This window comes from Anomaloglossus baeobatrachus, chromosome 8 (genome assembly GCF_048569485.1).
Source record: "Anomaloglossus baeobatrachus isolate aAnoBae1 chromosome 8, aAnoBae1.hap1, whole genome shotgun sequence".
Classification (NCBI taxonomy): domain Eukaryota; kingdom Metazoa; phylum Chordata; class Amphibia; order Anura; family Aromobatidae; genus Anomaloglossus; species Anomaloglossus baeobatrachus.
The window spans coordinates 244,212,005-244,239,239 of record NC_134360.1 but is presented as its reverse complement, the minus strand read 5'-3'; the positions used below and the strand labels follow the sequence as shown (position 1 = coordinate 244,239,239).

Here is a 27,235-nt window from a genome sequence, read left to right as displayed (position 1 = left end):
CGGGAACCTTTTTGGCTGATAGAGCCATGAACGTCACATATTTTAGAATATAATTTTGTGAGAGCCGTACTCACCAGGGGGAAAGCGGTGGTGGTGAAGCGGCTCAGAAGGTCCCAGGAGGCAGGAGAGAAGGGGGTGTCACGACTCAAGAGGGTCAGTGTTTGGGGGGGTCGGCGATACTGTTGGAGGCTCGTGGGGTGTCACAGCGGCAGGCGCCATTGATCTGCCAGCGGGCTGCTTTGAATCTCCTGCAGTTGACGATATAGACTTCAAGAAAATGGCCACAGCGCATGTGCAGATTTATGTGATGTGCTTCAGAAAAATGGCCGGAGTCCTATCTGTGCACGCGTCGCCTCTGCGGCCATTTTCTTGAAGTTGATCTCGTCAGCTGCAGGAAATTCAAACCAGTCCGCTGGCTATTGTGGGCTCACTGCCGCAACACCCCACGAGCCCTCAGTTTCGCCAACACTGCCACCCCGGTAAGCCATATGTGGTTTGTAAGACTCACCCCATTTTCCCCCCAGTTTTGGGGAAAAAAAGTTCGTCTTACAAACTGGAAGATTTGTCTGCGAGCACGATACGGCCATCAAAAGAGTCACATCTGCCTGGCGAGCCATAGGTTCATGACCCCTGCCCTGGTGTGTACAAGGAAATCTAGGAGAATTGATGCTGTTTTGAAGACCAAGTACAGTCACCAAGTAATGATGGGATTTAGTTTTTTCTTATGTTTTTTCACTTTGCATCTTGTTGATTGATAAAAATAAACAATTAACACTTTTCTCTTTTTAGAAGCATTTTGCTTTGCAGCATTTTTCCACACTTGCCCCATAGATTTGCCCAGCAGCGTACTTTAAATAGTAATAATTCTAACACTCAATATTTAATAACCTGCGCTTCTTATTCTAGGTGGTGTCCCGTATTACCCGGCACCGGAGCACATAACAGCTGAGCGGTGGGGAGCTGGTGCTTCATACCAACCTGATAGGTAATCCGCCTCTTGTGACACAACAATCCCCTTTCATTTCATCTGCATATCAATTTGGAGACAGATTTTTATTTGGCTTCTGTAGATTTTAGGTTGGGAGCCAATTGTGTCAGAGGACCTGCAACCCTGTGCTCTGTAGCAAAACAGAGAGCATGATATATTACAGGAGACTTGGAGACGTTGCAGGTTTAGGCAAAGAAATGACAAGTTTAATTTAATTTTTCACACATGTAAAGTAAAAAGAAAATTATGTTTGAGATCATGTTAAATGGAAAAACTGACAAAGGGATTTAAAGGTGTCTGCGGACAGAAAACGTAACTTTACCAACCAGACAGCTGCTGCCAAGGCAAATAAAATCATGGGAAGCATCAAGGTTTGGAAATGGGTAGAAGGACGTAGAAGAGCTGAAGTGTGCATTAAAAAGCAGACAAAGTAATTTGGGGTATAGTAGGTTACACATGGGGCTCCCCTGTAAAGGAAGAGATAAAAGGGGTTGTCCATTACTAGCAAAGCCTGCTCAACCACTTCCCGACTGGGCAATTTTACGTTCTCATATTTTCATCTCCTTCCAGGAATCATAACTCTTTTTAGTGTTCTGTGCACAGTTGTATGAGGGCTTGTTGTTTTGCACGTCGAATTTTACTTTTTAAATGACTCCATTCATTTTATCATGTGATACACTAAAAAAGCTGGGGGGGGGACATTTTCAAGTGCATTGAAATTGCATAGAAAATAAATATAATATATATATAGATATATAATTTTACATTTATTTATTTTTTTTTTAATGTTTAATTAAAATGTTACTTAAATTTGTAAAATAAAACAAAAAAACTACATTTTTGCTTTTGTCTCCATTTTTCCGAGACCTGTAATGCTTTCAGTTTTCGAGATCTGTGGCTGTGAGTTTTTTTTTTTTGTGGCTGCAAAAAAATGTGTTTTTTTTTTTCTCGTCACACTGTTTATTGATCAGCCTCTAGTTTATTTAATATTTTGATTGATTGGACTTTTCGAATGCAGTAATACCAAATTTATATATATTTATTTTTATGTATGTATATGTATATGTGTGTGTATATATATATATATATATATATATATATATATATATATATATATATATATATATATATATAATTATATCTTTAATGGGGCAAATTGAACTTGTGTTTTTTCATTGTTTGTATTTTTAAGATTTTTAAACCACATTTTTTTTTGTTTTTTTACTGTATTTAAAAGTCTCCTTAGGTGAAGAAGCTGAAAAGGAAAAAAAGGCGCTAATAGGGTTTTATCCGGGAGGGATCAGATAATATATTAAAAGGAGGTTGGTCACCTGGAGTGGTCGTGAACAGTCACTATAAAGCACATGTAGTCTTAACAGCTGCTGCAGTCCCCATGGGTGGATAGCAGATCGATGCAGTAAGAAAAGGGCTAAAAACCGCTCCAGCGAATAAAATAGTGTCATCTTTATTTTTGCATGTTTCGGAGTAGCGGGAGCTGTGACTCGGAAACACGTAGAAATAAAGATCACACTTTCTTAAGTTATTATTTTATTCGCCAGAGTGGATTTTAACCCTTTTCTTGCTGCATAGATCTGTAATAGGGCACTTGAAGCTGTGATCATCTGATCGCTTGTGTTGTACATAGCAGTGCATCAGCATGGCTATGTATAGTGAAAATCACAATCTCCTATGAATGCCCGCTAAACGCTGGCTTTCACAGGGGCTCTGGGATGTCAGACACAGGGGTCATCAGCTGACCCCCCCCCCGGATGTCATGGTAACACATTGGTGTACCGCGATCATGTCACAGATGCGCCAATGGGAGAAAATTGACAAAAATCCTGGTGGGCACTTTCCTACATTGCAATGGCAGACAGGTCTCCATTTTTTTGTTTTGTTTCCTCACCTTATCTTACCACCTTATCTTTTATGTTTTACAAACACATGTTTACTAATCCTGTCTATAATATACAGGCCAGCAAAGTTGAGCAAAAGTATTTCACTGCCCTCTGGCGTTTACTAGACCCTGTGATGTGTGGAGGTCTTGGGGACTAGTAAATGGCAGACATGTCCGGGATGCCAGCCGCAGACGTGCAGACTGATCTGCTGCGGCTTCAACAGAGAACCGGACTAGACGTAAGACCAGAGAAGCAAGAATCTTATTGCTCCAACTCTACTACTTGTTCTAGATGGAAAACTATATACATTATTAAATAGACCTCTTATACCTGATGAGACTGGTGTACTTACATGGAAATCTATATCAGAATGGCTGCATGATCCTTTATGTAAATTGAAGCAAATCTCTGCCCGGTCAGCCTGATTGACAGCTCCTCCGTGTCCTCCTCGCTGCTGAAATCTCTCACTGCTCAGTATGCACAGCTGTCCGTCAGGCTGGGGGGGGCGAACTGAGTACACCAGCGCTCATTCTAGGTGGATGATAAAATGCTTATATTTATATCACGATTAGACAGCCATTTTGACTTTGATTCTCAAAGTAGGTACATCAACCTCAACAGGTGTAGGAGATCTATATATTACAGAAGACCAACCAGCAGGATTTGTGATATGAAGTAAAGGCAGTGCCATACAGGCAGTAAGATGCTGAATCCAGGCAGTGCCATACAGGCAGTAAGATGCTGAATCCAGGCAGTGCCATACGGGCAGTAAGATGCTGAATCCAGGCAGTGCCATACGGGCAGTAAGATGCTGAATCCAGGCAGGGCCATACGGGCAGTAAGATGCTGAATCCAGGCAGTGCCATACGGGCAGTAAGATGCTGAATCCAGGCATACCTGTTGTAGACCGATCTGATTCTTGGTTGAAGAAATATCTTTAATCAAAGATGCAGAAATGCCCTGCACTTTCATTGACGGGTGCATCGGCTACAGATCTTTGTGGGTCAGGTGTTCGGTGTTTATTCCTCGTCCTTTGGCGTCCTCCTGGCTAGCCCCCTTTTCTTTATTTGAATATTGCCCTGCCATTGCTGTTTGTTGGCACCACGTCCATATTGTCACAGTAATTCTGTCTTCATAAAAATGACGCCGAAGTCCGCGCATGCGCAAACCGGGATCTCCATCGCCATTTTATTGAAGACACTGTCAAGAAGGCTACGAGAGGCATCAGCGCCTGCACAGTTTTATTTATTTATTGTTTCTAACATCTGTGCACACGCCCCTGCCCCTCATAGTCTTCACCGCATTGTCTTCAAGGAAATGATGCTGGAGATCACGCTTTGCGCATGCGCCGACTCCGACAATATTTGAATGAAGACAGAATTACTGTGGCAACATGCATGTGCCGCCAACAAACCGCAATGGCAGCACGATATTCAAATAAACAAAAGGGGGCAAGCCAGGAGGAAGCCAAAGGAGGAGCAAGAATATACGCCGAGGACCAGACCCACAAAGACCCACCCATGTTGCACCCGTTAATCAAAGTGCAGGGCATTTCTGCAACTTTGATTAAAGATATTTCATCTACCAAGCATCAGATCTTCTACAACTGGATTCAGCATCTTACTGCCGGGATGGCACCGCCCGCACCTCACACAGCAAAATCCTGGTGGTTGGTCCTCTTTAAAGTAAGCAATTTGAATGTGAAATCTGGTGACAAACACTTTTCAATGCACCAAAATATTGATGCATTTAATTTACGTGGATATTTTGCTTGACAATTTTGCAGTCATTTTAATTAGGATAAACCGACTTGCCAAGAAGGTCTGAAAAAAATGTCTAAAATACACAATAAAGGTGGTGCAAAGCATGGAATGCAAGCTTTAGGAAGTGTGTGTTTTGCGTTATTTTAATAGATCCATAGGGGTTTGTGCACACAATGTACTTTTCAGGTGGTGATCTCAAACTAAAGTCTTTCTTAATGTTTTTGATTTATTTATTATATTTTTTTTAATTTTACTGTGTTTTTTTTTTTTTGACATTTTAGTCTTACAATTTCTTTTAATTTTTTTTTTATTTTTTTTTCCTAGCGCTCTGTGGGTTGTTTTTTTTTCCCTGGTATTTATCTGACTGTTTTTTTTTTTTTAACTATTCAACACTGCTAGTGGTTTTCAAGAAAGCGAGTGTTTGTGAGCTGTTTTTCAGGCAGGTTTCTGTGGGAATCCCCCTGGAAAAAAAAGTGCACATACCTTTACACTGAAAGATTTTTGTGGCCGAACATTTCTAGGAACCTGATAAATCTTTTGTTCACCTGATGAAGTAACACCGCACTTGTTCATTGGGAGAAGTCATCTTTTGTAAATGACAAACAAGTTGCCGATCCATGGTCATTGAGTGTCTGTTTGTATAAACGAACCTTTACTACTTATTTATGTGCACTTTAAACAACGGAGTTTGTCCATATTCAGGTAAGGCTTTGTTCACACTTTTTATTTAGATACAATGCAAACATTCAAGCATTCTTTCATCATGTATGCAAAACAGACACTATTTTGGCATTCATCATGCCAGTGTGTGATCCAGCTTCTGTGCCCAGAGCATTCTCTGATGTGAGCGCAGCCTCCATGTAGTGCTGCCATAGGCTGAATGCTGCTGCCCTCTGCTGGCCATCTGCATTAATAGCCACTTTAAACAGAAAATGATCTACCCTAAAAATACCTTAGTGAAACCACATTTGCTGACGTCTCTGAACTATTGTTAGTGACGATTGTCCTATCTTAATATCTGTGTCTAAGATATTGTTGAAGAATTCTACCACAATTTCCGTATTAAATAGGACAAGCAAAATAATGAAATGATCAAATAATAAAATGTGTTTTCTTTAAGACAAATGTCAGACATCATTAACATAACACAACTATCCTGTGAAAAAACGCCACACGACAGTCTGTGATGCACCATTTCTTTAAATCAGGGGTCTCAAACTCAGCTGGGTGTATGGTCCAAATATAGTGAGAAAAAAAATTGAGGGGCCACATTCTTTGCAGGACAAAGTGACATTTTTAATGATTCCATGTTTTTTTGTTTTTTTTTATATTATGTATATATATATGTGTGTATATATATATATATATATATATATATATATATATTGTGAGGTAGCGTGGTCGGCTGCGCGGCAGAAGACACGGGATCCAGGCGCCAATGGTCTCAGCACACAGTTTATTGCACAAACAAAATCCAAAACAGCACACGACACGTTTTCCGGAATATCCTCCTCCAGAACCAACAAGCCAGATTCCAGAAATGGCTCACATGTGCTTCTTCGGCAGAAGCTTAGGGAGTTGTGTTCACTCCCTCACACACTAGGGGCCCACACCCCGGTTCCTGTTTCCTTTTAACTCTCCTTTCAGCCTGCAGGGAAACAGCAATAAACCCTGGAGTGGAGTTGCTTTCTATACATGGAGGGAGCACAACCGGGGCGAGACGTACCGGCCGTCATAGACAACCCCGTTCACAGTCTCACATACCCCCCCCCTCAGTTCAGGCGTGCGGGATTGAACTACCGCCATCAAACACGGGCCGCGGGACAAGGCATCAGCGTTGCCCTGCAACCTTCCGGCCCGGTGTTCAACCGTAAACCAGAAGTTCTGTAGAGAAAGGAACCACCGGGTAACCCGGGCATTCCGTTCCTTGGCGGACCTCATCCAGACCAGCGGAGAGTCATCAGTCACCAAGCGAAACTGCCGTCCCAGCAGGTAATAGCGTAGGGACTCCAAGGCCCACTTGATCGCCAGGCACTCCTTCTCCACTACGCTATAATTCCGCTCGGGAGGGGTGAGCTTCCTACTTAAGAAGGTGACAGGGTGTTCCTCCCCCTGAACCACCTGAGACAGCACTGCCCCCTGGCCGACCTCAGAGGCGTCAGTCTGTACTACGAACTCCTTCCGGAAATCAGGGTTGACAAGAACGGGCTGTCCGCACAAGACCCCCTTCAGGGCCCGGAAGGAGTCCTCGGCCTGCGGAGTCCAGCGCACCATAACGGACTTCTTGCCTTTGAGAAGGTCCGTCAAGGGGGCTGATAGTCCCGCAAAATTTTTAACAAACCTCCTGTAGTACCCCACGATACCCAGGAAGGCCCTAACCTGCTTCGTGGTCAGGGGTCTAGGCCACTTCTGGATCGCCTCAACTTTGTTAATTTGGGGCTTAATCACTCCTTGGCCTATTACGTAGCCCAAGTAGCGGTTTTCTCCTTGGCGGACTCCGTCAGTGGCACCTGCCAGTAGCCCTTGGTCAGGTCGAGCGTGGTGAAATATCGCGCCTGTCCCAGCCTATCAATCAGCTCATCCACCCGGGGCATGGGGTAGAGATCGAACTTGGATATTTCGTTCAATCTCCTAAAGTCATTGCAGAACCTTAAGGAGCCATCGGGTTTTGGTATTAGGTCAATGGGACTAGCCCATTCACTCCGGGATTTTTCGATGACCCCCAGGCGTAGCATTGTCTTCTCTTCCTCTGATATGGCTTGTCTTCGAGCCTCCGGCACCCGGCATGGCTTCAGGCGTACCTTCAGGTGAGGCTCGATGACAATGTCATGTCGTATCAGACTGGTCCTACCAGGCAGTTCGGAGAAGACATCGGGGTTCTGCTGAACCAGCCTTCTGGCCTCTCGCCTCTGTTGCTTGGTGAGGGCTTCTCCAATCCTTACTTCCGGCTCGTCCTCTCCGGAGGTCAGGCTTTCCCGTTCCTGCCAAGGTTTTAACAGGTTGACATGGTATATTTGTTCAGGTTTTCGCCTACCGGGCTGCAATACCTTATAGTTGACCGCCCCGATTCTTTCATTTATCTCGTAGGGGCCTTGCCACTGAGCCAGGAATTTACTCTCTGCCGTGGGGACCAACACCAACACCCGATCCCCGGGGTTAAAGGTCCGCACGGTGGCTTGTTTATTGTACCGGCCGCTCTGCGCGCCTGAGCCTCCTGTAAATGCTCCTTCACAATTAGCATGACCGCGTTTATGCGGTTCTGCATTCCTAAAATGTGTTCAATCACACTTTTATGGGGGGTGGACTCCTGCTCCCATGTTTCCTTTGCCAGGTCCAACAATCCCCGGGGATGTCGCCCGTATAATAACTCAAAAGGCGAAAACCCCGTGGATGCCTGTGGCACCTCACGGATGGCAAACATCAAATAGGGAAGCATCATATCCCAGTCTTTCCCGTCTTTGGAAATCACCCTTTTTAGCATGGTTTTCAGGGTTTTATTAAATCGCTCCACTAAACCGTCCGGTTGAGGATGATACACAGACGTACGCAACTGCTTGATCTGGAGTAGCCGGCATAGCTCTTTGGTCACTTTAGACATGAATGGGGTCCCCTGATCTGTAAGGATCTCCTTGGGCAACCCCACCCGGCAGAACACAGCAAACAACTCCCAAGCTATAAGCTTCGCCGCAGTATGTCTGAGAGGTATCGCCTCTGGATACCGGGTGGCATAGTCAACGATCACTAGGATGTGTTGGTGCCCTCGAGCGGACTTTACGAGGGGCCCCACCAGATCCATCCCTATCCGTTCAAAAGGGACTTCTATAATGGGTAACGGTACCAACGGACTGCGAAAGTGGGCCAGGGGTGCGGTAAGCTGACACTCCGGGCAGGTTTCGCAGAACCGTTTTACCTCCCCAAAGACCCCGGGCCAATAGAACCTTTGCAATATTCGCTCCTGCGTTTTCTTGGCCCCTAGGTGGCCACTCATCAGGTGTGTATGAGCCAAGTTGAGGACCCGCCGGCGATACGGCTGGGGCACCACCAACTGCTCTACCACCACGCCCCGTATTTCATCTACCTGATAGAGCAAGTCCTGCTTAAGAGCGAAATGGGGGTACCTTACCTGGGCACCGGGCACCTGTGCCACCCCGTCAACCACTGTCACCCGACTCCGGGCATGTATTAATGTAGGGTCCTGGAGTTGGGCTGTCCCAAACGTATCCGGGGACGCCTCCAACTCCGGGATTGGCTCGACCATCTCAGCCTCTCCTGCCAATACCTCTAGGGATGACCTATCGGGTTCACATTCTGTCCCTATCATGGGGACCCCTATGGCAGGCGTCCCGGATTCGGGATTGTCGGGCTCAGGCCCCGGACTGTCCAATACCTGAGGGGACTTAGAAGGCCCCTTCCATAGAGTCCAAAAATACGGCAGATCCCTTCCTAGGATCATGTCATAGGGAAGAGTGTTCATAAGTCCCACCTCATGTTGCACCTGACCGCAGGGTGCTGTGATGGTGACAACCCCCGTGGGATAGTCTCGGCGGTCCCCATGTATGCAAACCACCCCCACTGTACGTCCTGTGGCCTTTACTTCAGTCATTAGGGTTGATCGCACAAGGGTCACTAAGCTTCCGGAATCCAGCAAGCCTGTAACCGGACATCCATTCACCTGTATTTGGCACAAGTGGGGCTCAGTTTCCGGGGAGACAAGGTCCGCGGTACACACCGCCTGAGCATACATTGAACCCCGCCTGGTAACCCCACAATCCATGGGCTCCGTGGTGAGTGGACACTGGGCTTCCATATGTCCCACCCGCTGGCACCGCCAACATCTAATAGGGAAGGAAACCCCCTTGACGAGTTGTCGTTTAGGGTACATAGCCTTCCGGACCTCATGGACGGCGGGACGCGGCCTCAGACGGGACGGTAACGGACTCCCGCACCGGTGTCAGCGGTGGGTCCTTAGCCCGAGGCTTGGAGGGGCCGGACCGACGGGCGGCACGCAAAGTCTCAGTGTCCCGTATCAAGTCCTGCGTAGCCACATGCCGCTCCACCAGGCACACTAATTGGTCCAGGGTACTTGGATCGCCCTGTCCTACCCACCGTTGAATGGTGACGGGTAAAGTGCGCACAAAGCGATCAACCACTACCCTCTCCACCATTTGCGCAGGGCTCAGTGTGTCAGGCTGCAACCACTTCTTCACCAGATGCAACAAGTCATAGGCCTGGGAGCGTACGGGTTTGACTTCCTCATAGAACCACTGATTTACCCGCTGAGCCCGTACATAAGTATTCACCCCCAACCGAGCAAGGATTTCGGCTTTCAGGGTCTCATATTCTATGGCGTCCTCGGTACAGAGGTCCAGGTACGCTTTTTGGGGCTCCCCCGTCAGATAGGGCGACAATACCTCAGCCCACTGGGGGGTCGGCAGCTTCTCCCGCTCGGCCACCCGCTCAAACACAGCCAGGAACGCTTCCACATCATCCCCCGGGGTCATCTTTTGCAACGCTTGTCTCACCGCCTTCCGGACGCTGCCGTCGTCACCCGGTCCCGGGGTTGTTGCTGCCGGTCCGGCACGGATCGACTTGGTCAGGAGGACCATCTGTTCTTGGTGCCTTTGTTCCTGCAATTGCAAGGAGTGCTGGTGCTGTTGCTGCTGACGATCCAACGACCGGAGCAGGTGTGCATTGGTCTGTTGTTGCTGTGCATTAGCCTGAGCCAGCTGCTTTAGTATGTCCTCCATGGTGCCGCCGGGTTTGGGCTGTAGTGTAGCCGCTCGAATCCAGGACATGCGCTACTGGGTCACCAAGGACGGATGCTACACCTCACCAGGCTGGCCTGCCCGCGTTCTCCACCATCTGTGAAGTAGCGTAGTCGGCTGCGCGGCAGAAGACACGGGATCCAGGCGCCAATGGTCTCAGCACACAGTTTATTGCACAAACAAAATCCAAAACAGCACACGACACGTTTTCCGGAATATCCTCCTCCAGAACCAACAAGCCAGATTCCAGAAATGGCTCACATGTGCTTCTTCGGCAGAAGCTTAGGGAGTTGTGTTCACTCCCTCTCACTAGGGGCCCACACCCCGGTTCCTGTTTCCTTTTAACTCTCCATTCAGCCTGCAGGGAAACAGCAATAAACCCTGGAGTGGAGTTGCTTTTCTATACATGGAGGGAGCACAACCGGGGCGAGACGTACCGGCCGTCATAGACAACCCCGGTCACAGTCTCACTATATATATATATATATATATAAATTTTTTTTACACCTTTTTGGATCAATTTTTTTTTAACATTTTTTGCTTGTTTATTATGACAAACCTGCACTTTTTTGTTTAGTTAAGTAATGTCCCCCATCCGTGTGCCCTGTAGTAAGGTGCTCATCCTTGTAGTATTGTGCTCATCCTTGTACTATTTTACCCAGTAGTATTGTGACCATCCTGTAGTTTTCTGATCATCCTTTTAGTTATGTGTTCATCCTTGTAGTATTGTACCCAGTAATATTGTGCTCTGTAGTATTGTGCCCATCCTTGCAGTATTGTGCCCAGTAATATTGTCCTCATCCTTGTAGTATTGTACCCAGTAGTATTATGCTCTGTAGTATTGTGCCCATCCTTGTAGTATTGTGCCCATCCTTGTAGTATTTTGCTCATCCTTGTAGTATTGTACCCAGTAATATTGTGCTCTGTAGTATTGTGCTTATCCTTGCAGTATTGTGCCCAGTAGTATTGTGCTCATCCTTGCAGTATTGTACCCAGTAGTATTGTGCTCTGTAGTATTGTGCCCATCCTTGTAGTATTGTGCTCTGTAGTATTGTGCCCATCCTTGTAGTATTTTGCTCATCCTTATAGTATTGTACCCAGTAGTATTGTGCTAGGTAGTATTGTGCCCATCCTTGTAGTATTGTGCCCATCCTTGTAGTATTGTGCCCAGTAGTATTGTGCTCATCCTTGTAATATTTTGCTCATCCTTGTAGTATTGTCCTCATCCTTGTGGTATTGTGCCGATCCTTGTGGTATTGTGCTCTGTAGTATTGTGCTCATCCTTGTAGTATTGTCCTAATCCTTGTAGTATTGTGCTCATCCTTGTAGTATTGTCCTCATCCTTGTAGTATTGTTCTCGTCCTTGTAGTATTGTGCTCATCCTTGTACTATGGTACCCAGTAGTATTGTGCCCATCCTTGAAGTGCTGTGCTTATCCTTGTAGTATTGTAAGCAGTAATATTGTGCTCTGTAGTATTGTGCCCATCCTTGCAGTATTGTGCCCAGTAGTATTGTGCCCATCCTTGTAGTATTGTACCCAGTAATATTGTGCTCTGTAGTATTGTGCTTATCCTTGCAGTATTGTGCCCATCCTTGTAGTATTTTGCTCATCCTTTTAGTATTGTACCCAGTAGTATTGTGCTAGGTAGTATTGTGCCCATCCTTGTAGTATTGTGCCCAGTAGTATTGTGCTCATCCTTGTAATATTTTGCTCATCCTTGTAGTATTATGCTCTGTAGTTTTGTGCCCATCCTTGTGGTATTGTGCCCATCCTTGTAGTATTGTGCCCAGTAGTATTGTGCTCATCCTTGTAATATTTTGCTCATCCTTGTAGTATTATGCTCCGTAGTTTTGTGCCCATCCTTGTAGTATTCTGCTCTGTAGTATTATGCTCATCCTTGTAGTATTGTGCTCCTCCTTGTAGTATTCTGCTCTGCAGTATTGTGCCCATCCTTATAATATTCTGCTCTGTAGTATTGTGCTCATCCTTGTAGTATTGTGCTCATCCTTGTAGTATTGTGCTCCTCCTTGTAGTATTGTGCTCCTCCTTGTAGTATTGTGTCCATCCTTGTAGTATTGTGCTCATCCTTGTAGTATTGTGCTCATCATTGTAGTATTGTGCTCCTCCTTGTATTATTGTGCTCCTCCTTGTAGTATTGTGCTCCTCCTTGTAGTATTGTGCTCCTCCTTGTAGTATTGTGCTCATCCTTGTAGTATTGTGTCCATCCTTGTAGTATTGTGCTCATCATTGTAGTATTGTGCTCCTCCTTGTATTATTGTGCTCCTCCTTGTAGTATTGTGCTCCTCCTTGTAGTATTGTGCTCCTCCTTGTAGTATTGTGCCCATCCTTGAAGTGCTGTGCTTATCCTTGTAGTATTGTAAGCAGTAATATTGTGCTCTGTAGTATTGTGCCCATCCTTGCAGTATTGTGCCCAGTAGTATTGTGCCCATCCTTGTAGTATTGTACCCAGTAATATTGTGCTCTGTAGTATTGTGCTTATCCTTGCAGTATTGTGCCCATCCTTGTAGTATTTTGCTCATCCTTTTAGTATTGTACCCAGTAGTATTGTGCTAGGTAGTATTGTGCCCATCCTTGTAGTATTGTGCCCAGTAGTATTGTGCTCATCCTTGTAATATTTTGCTCATCCTTGTAGTATTATGCTCTGTAGTTTTGTGCCCATCCTTGTGGTATTGTGCCCATCCTTGTAGTATTGTGCCCAGTAGTATTGTGCTCATCCTTGTAATATTTTGCTCATCCTTGTAGTATTATGCTCCGTAGTTTTGTGCCCATCCTTGTAGTATTCTGCTCTGTAGTATTATGCTCATCCTTGTAGTATTGTGCTCCTCCTTGTAGTATTCTGCTCTGCAGTATTGTGCCCATCCTTATAATATTCTGCTCTGTAGTATTGTGCTCATCCTTGTAGTATTGTGCTCATCCTTGTAGTATTGTGTCCATCCTTGTAGTATTGTGCTCATCCTTGTAGTATTGTGCTCATCCTTGTAGTATTGTGCTCCTTCTTGTATTATTGTGCTCCTCCTTGTAGTATTGTGCTCATCCTTGTAGTATTGTGCTCCTCCTTGTAGTATTGTGCTCATCCTTGTATTATTGTGCTCCTCCTTGTAGTATTGTGCTCATCCTTGTAGTATTGTGCTCCTCCTTGTAGTATTGTGTCCATCCTTGTAGTATTGTGCTCATCCTTGTAGTATTGTGCTCATCCTTGTAGTATTGTGCTCCTCCTTGTAGTATTGTGCTCATCCTTGTATTATTGTGCTCATCCTTGTATTATTGTGCTCCTCCTTGTAGTATTGTGCTCCTCCTTGTAGTATTGTGCTCCTCCTTGTAGTATTGTGTCCATCCTTGTAGTATTGTGCTCATCCTTGTAGTATTGTGCTCATCCTTGTAGTATTGTGCTCATCATTGTAGTATTGTGCTCCTCCTTGTATTATTGTGCTCCTCCTTGTAGTATTGTGCTCCTCCTTGTAGTATTGTGCTCCTCCTTGTAGTATTGTGCTCATCCTTGTAGTATTGTGTCCATCCTTGTAGTATTGTGCTCATCATTGTAGTATTGTGCTCCTCCTTGTATTATTGTGCTCCTCCTTGTAGTATTGTGCTCCTCCTTGTAGTATTGTGCTCATCCTTGTAGTATTGTGCTCATCCTTGTAGTATTGTGCTCCTCCTTGTAGTATTGTGCTCATCCTTGTAGTATTGTGCCCATCCTAGTAGTATTGTGCCCATCCTTGAAGTTCTGTGCTCATCCTTGTAGTATTGTACGCAGTAATATTGTGCTCTGTAGTATTGTGCTCATCCTTGTAGTATTGTGCTTATCCTTGTAGTATTGTGCTTATCCTTGTAGTATTGTTCTCATCCTTGTAGTATTGTTCTCATCCTTGTAGTATTGTTCTCATCCTTGTAGTATTGTGCTTATCCTTGTAGTATTGTGCTCATCCTTGTAGTACTGTGCCCTGTAGTATTGTGCCCATCCTAGTAGTATTGTGCCCATCCTAGTAGTATTGTGCCCATCCTTGAAGTTCTGTGCTCATCCTTGTAGTATTGTACGCAGTAATATTGTGCTCTGTAGTATTGTGCTCATCCTTGTAGTATTGTGCTTATCCTTGTAGTATTGTGCTTATCCTTGTAGTATTGTTCTCATCCTTGTAGTATTGTTCTCATCCTTGTAGTATTGTTCTCATCCTTGTAGTATTGTGCCCATCCTTGTAGTATTGTGCTTATCCTTGTAGTATTGTGCCCAGTAGTATTGTGCCCATCCTTGTAGTATTGTGCCCAGTAGTACTGTGCTCATCCTTGTAGTATTGTGCCCAGTAGTATTGTGCTCATCCTTGTAGTATTGTGCCCAGTAGTATTGTGCCCATCCTTGTAGTATTGTGCTTATCCTTGTAGTACTGTGCCCAGTAGTATTGTGCCCATCCTTGTAGTATTGTGCTCAGTAGTATTGTGCTCATCCTTGTAGTATTGTGCCCAGTAGTATTGTGCTCATCCTTGTAGTATTGTGCCCAGTAGTACTGTGCTCATCCTTGTAGTATTGTGCCCAGTAGTATTGTGCTCATCCTTGTAGTATTGTGCCCAGTAGTATTGTGCTCATCCTTGTAGTATTGTGCCCATCCTTGTAGTATTGTGCTTATCCTTGTAGTATTGTGCCCATCCTTGTAGTATTGTGCCCAGTAGTACTGTGCTCATCCTTGTAGTATTGTGCCCAGTAGTATTGTGCTCATCCTTGTAGTATTGTGCCCAGTAGTATTGTGCCCATCCTTGTAGTATTGTGCTTATCCTTGTAGTACTGTGCCCAGTAGTATTGTGCCCATCCTTGTAGTACTGTGCCCAGTAGTATTGTGCCCATCCTTGTAGTATTGTGCCCAGTAGTATTGTGCCCATCCTTGTAGTATTGTGCCCAGTAGTACTGTGCTCATCCTTGTAGTATTGTGCCCAGTAGTATTGTGCCCATCCTTGTAGTATTGTGCCCATCCTTGTAGTATTGTGCTTATCCTTGTAGTATTGTGCCCAGTAGTATTGTGCCCATCCTTGTAGTATTGTGCCCAGTAGTACTGTGCTCATCCTTGTAGTATTGTGCCCAGTAGTATTGTGCTCATCCTTGTAGTATTGTGCCCAGTAGTATTGTGCCCATCCTTGTAGTATTGTGCTTATCCTTGTAGTACTGTGCCCAGTAGTATTGTGCCCATCCTTGTAGTATTGTGCCCAGTAGTATTGTGCTCATTCTTGTAGTATTGTGCCCAGTAGTATTGTGCTCATCCTTGTAGTATTGTGCCCAGTAGTACTGTGCTCATCCTTGTAGTATTGTGCCCAGTAGTACTGTGCTCATCCTTGTAGTATTGTGCCCAGTAGTATTGTGCTCATCCTTGTAGTATTGTGCCCAGTAGTATTGTGCCCATCCTTGTAGTATTGTGCTTATCCTTGTAGTATTGTGCCCAGTAGTATTGTGCCCATCCTTGTAGTATTGTGCCCAGTAGTACTGTGCTCATCCTTGTAGTATTGTGCCCAGTAGTATTGTGCTCATCCTTGTAGTATTGTGCCCAGTAGTATTGTGCCCATCCTTGTAGTATTGTGCTTATCCTTGTAGTACTGTGCCCAGTAGTATTGTGCCCATCCTTGTAGTACTGTGCCCAGTAGTATTGTGCCCATCCTTGTAGTATTGTGCCCAGTAGTATTGTGCCCATCCTTGTAGTATTGTGCCCAGTAGTACTGTGCTCATCCTTGTAGTATTGTGCCCAGTAGTATTGTGCCCATCCTTGTAGTATTGTGCCCAGTAGTATTGTGCCCATCCTTGTAGTATTGTGCCCAGTAGTACTGTGCTCATCCTTGTAATATTTTGCTCATCCTTGTAGTATTGTGCTCTGTAGTTTTGTGCCCATCCTTGTGGTATTGTGCCCATCCTTGCAGTATTGTGCTCTGTAGTTTTGTGCCCATCCTTGTGGTATTGTGCCCATCCTTGTGGTATTGTGCCCAGTAATATTGTTTGTCTCTGTAGTATTGTGCCCATTTTTGTAGTATTGTGCTCTGTAATATTGTACTATGGTACCCAGTAGTATTGTGCTCATCCTTGTAGTATTGTACCCAGTAGTATTGTGCCCATCCTTTTAGTATTGTACCCAGTAGTATTGTATCATAGTATCATAGTTTTTTAAGGTTGAAGGGAGACTCTAAGTCCATCTAGTTCAACCCGTAGCCTAACATGTTGATCCAGAGGAAGGCAAAAAAAAAAACCCAATGTGGCAAACAAGTTCCAATGGGGAAAAAATTTCCTTCCTGACTCCACATCCGGCAATCAGACTAGTTCCATGGATCAATACCCTGTCATAAAATCTAATATACATAACTGGTAATATTACATTTTTCAAGAAAGGCGTCCAGGCTCTGCTTAAATGTTAGTAGTGAATCACTCTTTACAACATCATGCGGCAGAGAGCTCCATAGTCTCACTGCTCGTACAGTAAAGAATCCTCGTCTGTGATTATGATTAAACCTTCTTTCCTCAAGACGTAGCGGATGCCCCAGTGTTCCAGTCGCAGGCCTAGGTGTAAAAAGATCTTTGGAAAGGTCTCTGTACTGTCCCCTCATATATTTATACATTGTGATTAGATCCCCCCTAAGCCTTCGTTTTTCCTGTCTTGGTATTGCAGCCCCCCCATTCCTCTAATAATCTTGGTGGCTCTTCTCTGCACCCTCTCCAGTTCAGCTATGTCCTTCTTATATATCGGTGACCAGAATTGTACACAGTATTCTAAGTGCGGTCGCACTAGTGACTTGTACAGAGGTAGAACTATATTTTTTTCATGAACACTTATACCTCTTTTAATACATCCCATTATTTTATTAGCCCTGGCAGCAGCTGCCTGACACTGTCCACTAAAGTGAAGTTTACCATCCACCCATACACCCAAGTCTTTTTCTGTGTCTGTTTTACCCAGTGTTCTACAATTAAGTACATAATCATAAATGTTATTTCCTCTACCCAAGTGCATGACCTTACATTTATCTACATTAAACTTCAATTGCCACTTCTCAGCCCAATCCTCCAATTTACATAAATCTCCCTGTAATATAAAATTATCCTCCTCTGTATTGATTACCCTGCAGAGTTTAGTATCATCTGCAAATATTGAAATTCTACTCCGCATGCCCCCAACAAGGTCATTTATAAATATGTTGAAAAGAAGCGGGCCCAATACTGACCCCTGTGGTACCCCACTATGAACTGAGACCCAGTCCGAGTACGTACCATTAATAACCACCCTTTGTTTCCTATCACTGAGCCAGTTTTTAACCCAGTTACACATATTTTCCCCTATCCCCATTATTCTCATTTTATGTACCAACCTTTTGTGTGGCACCGTATCAAAAGCTTTTGAAAAGTCCATATACACAACATCCACTGCATTTCCCTGGTCCAGGCTTGAACTTACCTCTTCATAGAAGCTGATCAAATTAGTTTGACAGGATCGATCCCTCATAAACCCATGTTGATACTCTGTCATAAGGTTATTTTTCTTGAGATACTCCAGTATAGCATCTCTCAAGAAACCCTCAAGGATTTTACCAACCGTAGAGGTTAAACTTACCGGCCTATAATTTCCCGGCTCAGTTTTTGTCCCCTTTTTGAATATTGGCACCACATTTGCTATGCGCCAGTCCTGCGGTACCGACCCTGTTATTAAGGAATCTGAGAAGATTAAAAATAATGGTCTATCTATCACAGAACTTAATTCCTGTAGTACTCTGGGGTGTAGCCATCCGGGCCCGGAGATTTGTCAACCTTAGTGATTTCGAGGCGGCGGCGTACTTCCTGCTGGGTTAAGCAGGTAATTATCAAGGGTGAATTTACGGTATCACTGGTCATGTCATCTGCCATGGCATTTTCTTGTATAAAAAACGTAGAAAAAAAGTCATTCAGCAGGTTGGCTTTACCCTCATCCCCTTCCACCATTTCACCAAGACTATTTTTAAGGGGGCCAACACTATCGCTTTTCAGTTTTTTACTGTTTATGTAGTTAAAGAATATTTTAGGATTATTTTTACTTTCTCTCGCAATGAGTCTCTCTGTCTCAAACTTAGCTAACTTAATTTGCTTTTTACATATTTTATTTAATTTTCTATAATTATATAATGCCTCATCACTACCTACCCTCTTTAATTCTTTTAAGGCTTTCTGTTTTTCTTTTATTGCTTCCCTTACAGCTCTATTTAGCCATAGGGGTTTCCTCCTATTTCTAGCATGTTTGTTCCCATAGGGTATATTTTCTGCACAAGCCCTATTCAGGATGCTCATAAAAGTCTCCCATTTGCTTTGTGTACTTTTATTACTTAGTACATCATCCCAGTTTATTGCACTAAGATCATCTCTCAACCGTTTAAAATTTGCTTTCCTGAAGTTTAGTGTCCTTGTAGCCCCTCTACTAGACATCTTACTAAAGAATACATGAAAACTTATTATTTTGTGATCACTATTCCCCAAGTAACGCCCAACTTGTATATTTGATATGTGGTCTGGCCTATTGGTTAGTACAAGGTCTAGTAGTGCTCCCCCTTTTGTGGGGTCCTGTACCATTTGTGAAAGGTAATTATCTTTCATTGTTATCAAAAATCTATTTCCTTTGCTGGAACTGCAAGTTTCTGTTCCCCAGAATTGTGCTAGGTAGTATTGTGCCCATCCTTGTAGTATTATGCCCAGTAGTTTTGTGCTCATCCTTGTAATATTTTGCTCATTCTTGTAATTTTGTGCCCATCCTTGTGGTATTGTACCCTGTAGTATTATGCTCATCCTTGTGGTATTGTGCTCTGTAGTATTGTGCTCATCCTTGTAGTATTGTGCTCATCCTTGTACTATTGTACCCAGTAGTATTGTGACCATCCTTTAGTTTTCTGATCATCCTTTTAGTTATGTGTTCATCCTTGTAGTATTGTACCCAGTAATATTGTGCTCTGTAGTATTGTGCCCATCCTTGTGGTATTGTGCTCTGTAGTTTTGTGCCCATCCTTGTGGTATTGTGCTCATCCTTGTAGTATTGTACCCAGTAATATTGTGCTCTGTAGTATTGTGCCCATCCTTGTAGTATTGTGCTCTGTAGTATTGTGCCCATCCTTTGTAGTATTGTGCCCTGTAGTATTGTGCTCATTCTTGTAGTATTTTGATCATCCTTTTAGTATTGTACCCAGTAGTATTGTGCTAGGTAGTATTGCGCCCATCCTTGTAGTATTGTCCTCATCCTTGTGGTATTGTGCCGATCCTTGTGGTATTGTGCTCATCCTTGTAGTATTGTCCTCATCCTTGTAGTATTGTGCCCATCCTTGTAGTATTGTGCCCAGTAGTATTGTGCTCGTCCTTGTAGTATTGTGCTCATCCTTGTACTATGGTACCCCGTAGTATTGTGCCCATCCTTGAAGTTCTGTGCTTATCCTTGTAGTATTGTACGCAGTAGTATTGTGCCCATCCTTCTAGTATTGTGCCCTGTAGTATTATGCCCATCCTTGTGGTATTGTGCTCTGTAGTATTGTGCCCATCCTTGTAGTATTGTGCCCATCCTTGTAGTATTGTGCCCATCCTTGTAGTATTGTACCCAGTAGTATTGTGCCCATCCTTGAAGTTCTGTGCTTATCCTTGTAGTATTGTACGCAGTAATATTGTGCTCTGTAGTATTGTGCCCATCCCTGTAGTATTGTGCCCAGTAGTATTGTGCTCTGTAGTATTGTGCCCATCCTTGCAGTATTGTGCCCAGTAGTATTGTGCTCATCCTTGTAATATTTTGCTCATCCTTGTAGTATTGTGTTCTGTAGTTTTGTGCCCATCCTTGTGGTATTGTGCCTATCCTTGTGGTATTGTGCCTATCCTTGTGGTATTGTGCCTATCCTTGTGGTATTGTGCCCATCCTTGTGGTATTGTGCCCATCCTTGTGGTATTGTGCCCCTCCTTGTGGTATTGTGCTCCTCCTTGTGGTATTGTGCCCATCCTTGTGGTATTGTGCCCCTCCTTGTGGTATTGTGCCCCTCCTTGTGGTATTGTGCCCCTCCTTGTGGTATTGTGCCCATCCTTGTGGTATTGTGCCCCTCCTTGTGGTATTGTGCTCCTCCTTGTGGTATTGTGCCCATCCTTGTGGTATTGTGCCCATCCTTGTGGTATTGTGCCCATCCTTGTGGTATTGTGCTCCTCCTTGTGGTATTGTGCTCCTCCTTGTGGTATTGTGCCCCTCCTTGTAGTATTGGACCCCTCCATGTAGTATTGTGCCCCTCCTTGTAGTATTGTGATCCTCCTTGTAGTATTGTGCCCCTCCTTGTAGTATTGTGCCCCTCCTTGTAGTATTGTGCCCCTCCTTGTAGTATTGTGCCCCTCCTTGTAGTATTGTGCCCCTCCTTGTAGTATTGTGCCCCTCCTTGTAGTATTGTGCTCAGTAGTTTTGTGCCCCTCCTTGTGGTATTGTGCCCATCCTTGTAGTATTGTGCCCCTCCTTGTAGTATTGTGCCCCCCCTTGTAGTATTGTGATTCTCGTTGTAGTATTGTGCCCGTCCTTGTAGTATTGTGGTCCTCCTTTTAGTATTGTGCCCCTCCTTGTAGTATTGTGCCCCTCCTTGTAGTATTGTGCCCCTCCATGTAGTATTGTGCCCCTCCATGTAGTATTGTGCCCCTCCATGTAGTTTTGTGCCCCTCCTTGTGGTATTGTGCCCCTCCTTGTAGTATTGTGCCCCTCCTTGTAGTATTGTGCCCCTCCTTGTAGAATTGTGCCCCTCCTTGTAGTATTGTGATTCTCGTTGTAGTATTGTGCCCCTCCTTGTAGTATTGTGCCCCTCCTTGTAGTATTGTGATCCTCCTTGTAGTATTGTGCTCCTCCTTGTAGTATTGTGCTCATCCTTGTAGTATTGTGGTCCTCCTTGTAGTATTGTGCTCATCCTTGTAGTATTGTGCTCATCCTTGTAGTATTGTGCTCATCCTTGTAGTATTGTGCTCATCCTTGTAGTATTGTACCCAGTAGTATTGTGCTCTGTAGTTTTGTGCCCATCCTTGTGGTATTGTGCTCTGTAGTATTGTGCCCCTCCTTGTAGTATTGTGCCCCTCCTTGTAGTATTGTGCCCATCCTTGTAGTAGTGTGCCCATCCTTGTAGTATTGTGTCCATCCTTGTAGTATTGTGCCCATCCTTGTAGTATTGTGTCCATCCTTGTAGTATTGTGCCCATCCTTGTAGTATTGTGCCCATCCTTGTAGTATTGTGCCCATCCTTGTAGTATTGTGCCCCTCCTTGTAGTATTGTGCCCCTCCTTGTAGTATTGTGTCCATCCTTGTAGTATTGTGTCCATCCTTGTAGTATTGTGCCCATCCTTGTAGTATTGTGTCCTTCCTTGTAGTATTGTGTCCATCCTTGTAGTATTGTGTCCATCCTTGTAGTATTGTGCCCATCCTTGTAGTATTGTGCCCATCCTTGTAGTATTGTGCCCATCCTTGTAGTATTGTGTCCATCCTTGTAGTATTGTGCCCATCCTTGCAGTATTGTGTCCTTCCTTGTAGTACTGTGCCCATCATTGTAGTATTGTGTCCATCCTTGTAGTATTGTGTCCATCCTTGTAGTATTGTGTCCATCCTTGTAGTATTGTGCCCATCCTTGTAGTATTGTGCCCATCCTTGTAGTATTGTGTCCATCCTTGTAGTATTGTGCCCATCCTTGTAGTATTGTGCCCATCCTTGTAGTATTGTGCCCTTCCTTGTAGTATTGTGCCCATCCTTGTAGTATTGTGCCCATCCTTGTAGTATTGTGCCCATCCTTGTAGTATTGTGCCCATCCTTGTAGTATTGTGCCCCTCCTTGTAGTATTGTGCCCATCCTTGTAGTATTGTGCCCCTCCTTGTAGTATTGTGCCCCTCCTTGTAGTATTGTGCCCATCCTTGTAGTATTGTGTCCTTCCTTGTAGTATTGTGTCCATCCTTGTAGTATTGTGTCCATCCTTGTAGTATTGTGCCCATCCTTGTAGTATTGTGCCCATCCTTGTAGTATTGTGCCCATCCTTGTAGTATTGTGTCCTTCCTTGTAGTATTGTGCTTTGTAGTATTGTGCCCAATCTTTTTAGTATTACGCAAAAAAAAATAAAAATTCTCCACCTTTCCTCCGTTCCCTCTTATTAGGCTACGTGCACACGATTAGGGTTTGCAGCGTTTTGGAGGCAGCATGTTTCAGCTTCATCCAAAATGCTGCGGTACAGTACAAGCGGAGTGGATGGGATTTCTAAAAATCTCACACCCACTGTGCTTGTGCGGCCCGCAGTGAAATCTGACCTGAGGTGCGTCTTGCATGTAAATTTATGCTGCAGAGTCACTGCCCTTCCTAGGGAGAACACAGCGAGGAGACCGCAGTGCTCCCGAACCCTTATTGAGCATGTACAGTACCTTACCTGCTTGTTGCTGCCTGTGACGATCGCAGCTCCATACCGGGTGTCTGTGTCGGCGTCGGTGGCTGGACTTTACCACAATTGGATCATTTGCGGTGTTCCCGGTAGAGGAGATGGCGGCTGCTGCTCGCCAATCAGGTGCAAGGAGGTGACTTCATACAGCGACGTCACTTCCTTGCATCTGATTGGCAGGAGGCAGCCCTTGGTACAGCGCAAACAGCTCCTCTGCGCGGCACCGCAAATGATTCAATTTTAGTGAAGTCCTGCCTGGCGCTGACCCGCGGCTTAAAGCTGCGATCGTCACTGGGTCTGCAGGCCGCGTGTTTGAGACCTGTGCTTTACATGGTGGGTTTAGTCTCACCGAGGACAGTATAGTGTGGGTGCATTATGCCTCATCTGACGGTATTATTGCTATAGAGCGCAGACCCTATTAGTTGCTTGTCGCATCTTTTACTTCCTTCGTCTCCATCCTTCCTCTCTCTATTATGTCGGTTCACCATTCCTCTATTATCCTCTTGCGCTGCTCCCCGGTTCCCCGCTGTGCTGAATTCAGTTTTGTGGTGCCGATGTCCCCATCACGCTGTTCGGTCCCTTTTATACTCGCACTCTTTTTACTATTCAGTTGTTTGAACCGAGTCTTTGCTGTCATATTTCTACAACTCAGTAGTTATTAGTAGCGCTGTAATAGTCATTTCATATGTCTTCTTTCTTGCAGTCTCCCCATTGCCAGAGGCTTCCAGACATCGGATTATTTCTTCTGAATGGTAATGGGATCATCATTAGTCTTTTTACTCTCAGCAGATTAGAAACATTTCTGCTGGATGTTGCCGGTGGTAGCATAACCTCATTGTGTGCACAGGGCCTTACAGGAGTTTGTAATAGATGAAAGCAATCCTCCATGTGTTACCACCAGTAAAGATGAAGTTGTGCTTCTTAGAAAAGAATGACTATATGATACGATATATACTACACATTATTTATAAAGGAAATGCAACCCTAGAGATACGCTACTCACAAAAAGTTAGGGATATTTGGCTTTCGGGTGAAATTTCAGTATTCTCCTATAATGCCCTCGGATCTTCTCAGGTGACCTCAATGTGACCTTCTCTAATCATTTGGATGCTCATGTCCAACTGTTCAATGTTTCAGTACTTTTTGCACAACTTGCTGTTCTCTAACAAGGAGCTTAATGGCAAAATTCACAACAGGTGTTTGATTAGCAATTGCCCAATAAATTTTGGGGTTCAACTAGAATTGGTATTAAACAGTCGTCCTCATCTGCTTTTCACATTTTGACATCATGAGACCAAGACGACATCTAACAAATGATCACCAGTTGTGAGGCGTCAAGCAGGAGGTTCTCAGATGGAAGTGGTCACTGAGCTTAGAGCGTCACAAAGTGTCACCAGCAGGCTGTACAGAGATACAGAGAGACTGGAAGAGTCATGGAAAGGCAGAGAAGTGGACGTCCTCTGTCCACATCCCACACTGATGACTGCTTCATTGTGAACAATGCCCTTCGGATACGGATGATGAATGCCACACAACTCCAGACACATTTAAGGCAGGTGAGAGGCACCAAGTGTCACGTCAGACCATTCAAAACCATTTACATCAGCGTGGTCTGCTGGCTAGACGATCTGCAAGGTACCTGACCGCAGCACCAGGCACAGGTGTCGTGTACGCTGGATGAGGGACCAGTGGCCTCGGTGCTGGTCACAGATAAGAGTCGATTCATGCTGAGCAGAAATGATGGCCGCCAATGATGTTGTAGACATCAAGGAGAGCGCTATACATCACGTTAAAGTGATGTTTTTAGTAGGGCATTTAAGTAGAAGTAGAAGCATGCAGCGGTGATTTCCTCATCTGAAACAATTTAATGAAACAAAAAACAACAAAAGTGGTGGCTACATCCCCTAAAAATGTCAATGTCTCAGTAACTTGTCATGTGGCTTTGAGCATCAATTCCGGCTGAGAACAACGTCTCCTGCTGGTCACAAGTGGAGTTATTGTCTGCAGAGGCCGGCATCCCTCTCTTCTTGAAGGGCAGCCCTCAGGTCATTGAGGTTCTGGGGTACAGAGTTGCGTCCTCTACACGTCGACTCAGGTTTTCAATGGGATTCAGGCAGTGGCCTCGTCCGTCTGAGAACATCCTGCTTGAAGCCTCACAGTGCGGTGCTGCTGATCAATTGTTGGGTTTCTTCTTGGTCTCATGATGTCAAAATGTAAACAGCCGATGAGGAGAACTGTTTATATACCAATTCTAAGTGAACCCCGAAATTTACTGGGCAATTCATGGATCAAACACGTATAGTGAATTTTGCCATTACGCTCCTTGTTAGAGAACAGGAAGTTGTGCAAAAAGTCCTGAAACATTGAACAGATGGACATGAGCATCCAAAAAATTAGAGGAGGTTACATTAAGTTCACCTGAAGAGGTTAGAGGGCATCATAGGATAATCCAGAAATTTCACCCTAACTTTTGGTGAATAGTGTAAGTTTAAGGTCAGAAAAGGAGGGGGGGCATGTATAACAGAATGTGGAACATATATACCAGGATGGGAACATATATACCAGGATGGGGACATACAGTATATACCAGAATAGAAAAGAATAGAATATTAGAGTTGGAATGGACCTCCTGGGTCATCTGGTCCAACCCCCTGCTCAAAGCAGGATTCACTAAATCACCCCAGACAGATGTCCGTCCAACCTCTTTTTAAAGACTTCCATTGAAGGAGAACTCACAACCTCTCGTGGCAGCCTGTTCCACTCGTCTCCTCTGGCAAAAAAAAAAAACAAAACAACAACTCTACTACTAAGGGCTCTTTTCCACTTGCGATTTTTCTTTTTTTTTTTTTTTGGTTCGAGTGCGATCTGATAAAAAAAAATCGACTTGCACCAGTGTTAATCAATTAGGCAGTGTCCTCCTTCCTTTTATTTCTCCCTTTCAATCGCGCTCTCGGTGCAATCTCAGCATGCTGTGTTTGGCAGCGAGTCTCAACTCACGCACCCCTATACAAGCCTAGGGGAGCGTGTGAAATATTGCACTGCACTCGCATGTTATGCAACTGCAGTGCGATATACGCAGAGACAGACAACGGAGGAGATGGGGAGAAAGTGCTCCCTCCCTTTACTCATTTAATGGGAGACAAGATTAAGGAATCTTCACAATTACAAAGCGAGTTTAGAATGTCTCTGAATTGTATCAGTACCTCCGGGTACGGCATGCATATCAGGCAGAGGGGCTTGTAGACAACGGTGTATCCCAATACATGATACTGAGGATGACTACTAGTTCATTTATTTCTGGTGGTGTCATCTCCGTACGAACAAAACATCCATTCCGCTCAAAAGGAAAATGGGAAGATGAAATGGGTCCTACTGAAGAAGGTCGGAGGCTGAAAACTCTAGAGAGGGCTCCGCAGTTGTCATAGATTGTCCACTTATATGGGTTACATCAAGTACACAGAACACCTGAATTCCTATTTAATATAGGGCTCCAGCCTAACCCCATATGTACTAGATGTGATATGTATCTGCCCTAATGTGAAATCCTTCTGGAAAGACGTACTAGAAATCACTGAGGCTAGTTTCACACTTGCGTTGTTTTGACGCAAACTGAATCCGTCACTAATGTAGTACAGTTCATTTATTTACATTGGAAGCGCGTTACTATGGCGCGTGTGTGTGTCATGCAGTACCCGCCTGTGTCCACATGATGTCGCGCTTCCACTGTAAATAAATGAACTGTACTACATTAGTGACGGAACCCGATTCCGTCAAAATAGCGCAAATGTGAAACGTCCCTAACAGTTTATTTAGTGAATATGGCCCTTTGCCCTGTGTATACATACTGGGATATATTGAAGATTTACTTATGAGTTTGTGGCCATGATATTAATAGCCCCATATTGGATATCGGATCAGATAAACGCAATGTTTAAATAAAATGAGCTGGTTACTGATTTCGCTTAGGTCTGTTTTGATCATTAGAACTGATGACGGTGACTTTTCCCTAAGACTGACCTATACAAAAGCAGTCCCATCATGCTGAGGTCTTTGTAGGATTCACACTGGAAGGATTCAGTTGGATTTGTACATGTGGTTTATATTTTCTAATTTAACAAGCTTTACTTCTCGCCCACCACCGCCCTCACAATCAGTTTCCAAACTTTGTTGATAGGTGCGACTGCTGTAGACTAATATGTGACACAAGGGCTGCTACCCTGGATATAATACCTGTCCTACATTTCCAAATCAATAGGCTGCAGTTACATTCTGCTTTCTGATCATTTCCACAGCAGTGGAAATCACTGTCAGCTCTGGAGTCAGAAATTGGAACATACAGAAAGCTATTGTGCACATCACTCAAGAGGGCAATCAAACTGTCTAATGCCGGGTCACTGCAACCACTGAATA

At 44.5% G+C, this 27,235-nt stretch overlaps 1 long non-coding RNA gene across 1 annotated transcript; it reads left to right on the top strand.

The window, feature by feature from the left end:
• The first annotated feature begins 902 nt into the window (after positions 1-902).
• LOC142248963 (uncharacterized) lies at positions 903-27,235 on the top strand. The gene is made up of 3 exons (XR_012724969.1): positions 903-985; positions 23,529-23,577; positions 27,118-27,235. It is a non-coding gene; the product is annotated as an uncharacterized LOC142248963 (long non-coding RNA).